Source organism: Physeter macrocephalus, chromosome 20, assembly GCF_002837175.3.
Source record: "Physeter macrocephalus isolate SW-GA chromosome 20, ASM283717v5, whole genome shotgun sequence".
NCBI classification, from domain to species: domain Eukaryota; kingdom Metazoa; phylum Chordata; class Mammalia; order Artiodactyla; family Physeteridae; genus Physeter; species Physeter macrocephalus.
Window position 1 is genome coordinate 108,570,784 of NC_041233.1, and position 1,982 is coordinate 108,572,765.

Here is a 1,982-nt window from a genome sequence, read left to right on the forward strand (position 1 = left end):
CCCCACGTGCCGCGGAGCGGCTGGGCCCGTGAGCCATGGCCGCTGAGCCTGCGCGTCCGGAGCCTGTGCTCCGCAACGAGAGAGGCCACAGCAGCGAGAGGCCCGCGTACCGCAAAAAAAAAAAAAAAAAAAAAAAAAATTTAAGAGTAAAACAAATATTAGTTAATCTTAGCTGATAATCATTGGAAAGGAGAAAAGTACCCATAGAAAAAGCAATTAAAAACTTGGGATATTATAAAATTACTTTTTCTGAGAAGTCTTGCAGCAAATTTGACAAAATTACCTCTAAAGGAAAATTAGAATTTCCTGAACAATAATTTCCAAAATAATCATAAAATCAAAAGTACTAGAAATTATCCTTTAGACATTTATTTTCAAGGGCAAATGCCTTATGCCTTCAGCTCTAGTTAAAATAAGAATGGCCTTTTAAAACTAAAACTCATCCTACTGGCGAGGAGCTTTTTGCTGAATCTTTTGTTCCTTGTAATGATTCTAATTGATTACTTAATGAGGCTTTATTGGAGCTATTGTTACATTAATTGCTCTTGGCAAGGTTAATTTAATCCAGCACTTTGATGAATATTGATTTAGCTTCTGGGGGTAAATTTAAAAAAATTGTTTATCTAATTTATTTCCGTAAATTGGAGTTCTCTGACTCTTTTATCTATGGAAACCAGTATATCTAGCTTTATTCAATATATCTCTCTGGAAAATTGTGTTAAAACCTTATTTTGCTACAAGTAATTTTATAAATTTATTTTATTTATTTATTTTTGGCTGCATTGGGTCTTCGTTGCTGCGCGCAGGTTTTCTCTAGTTGCGGCGAGCGGGGGCTATTCTTCGTTGCGGTGCGTGGGCTTCTCATTGCGGGGGCTTCTCTTGTTGCGGAGCTTGGGCTCTAGGCGCGCGGGCTTCAGTAGCTGTGGCTCGTGGACTTCAGAGTGCAGGCTCAGTAGTTGTGGTGCACGGGCTTATTGCTCCGCCGCATGTGGGATCTTCCCAGACCAGGGCTCAAACCCGTGTCCCCTGCATTGGCAGGCGGAGTCTTGACCACTGTACCACCAGGGAAGCCCCTACAAGTAATGTGAAATGTACTGGTTCTATAAAATAAAAGACCCACATTTTAGAAATATTTAACAAATAATTTATCTCATTTTCTTTTGTTTTCTAGACTGCCCTCAGTTGTTTTCTGCTTGAGAAAACATAGGTTGTGTTCTTCATTATCTATCTGCAGCCACGGTGTGGCATCTTTTGCTTGTTCTAACTGTGGTATACGTTCCAGATCCTTTAGCGTAATATCCTTTGGTCACAGAAATGACATCTTCAGGGAGACGACTTTGAAGAAATGCCTGAAAGTGACAGTAGAAATATTTTCTTCTGTTACCTGCTGAAAGTAAGTACTAGAATTAGAGAGATTAAAAAAAACAAAGATATAAAAGATATGGGGAACAATTTCTATGGAAAGTATTAGAGGCTAAAAAGCTTACTGTTATGGGAAAATAGAAGGAACAGAGAAAGGAATGATTACTTCAGCCATTAACGGTGATGGTACAACAGGAGAATTAAAGTTTAGGGACCATGATATTTAAATTATATCTACAGAAACTATTTGTTACTCCTTTATGCGTAACAAAAAATACAGTTGTAAAACAGGGTTGGACTAATAGCCTGTCTAACGTAATCTTTGAAAAGTGGCATGTTGATTCAAAAATAATTGCAAAAGAGCCTAGTGAGACTTCGTTACATGTTAGTTTTATTTTTTTTAATTTATTTTATTGACATATAGTTCATTTACAATGTTGTGTTGATTTCTGCTGTACAACACAGTGATTCAGTTATACATATATATACATTCTTTTTCATATTCTTTTCCATTATGGTTTATAACAGAATATTGAATATAGTTCCTTGATGTTAGCTTCAGAATATGCCTAACTTTTACTCTTCAGGTAAAATATCTCTGGAAGAATAGTCCAGTGTTA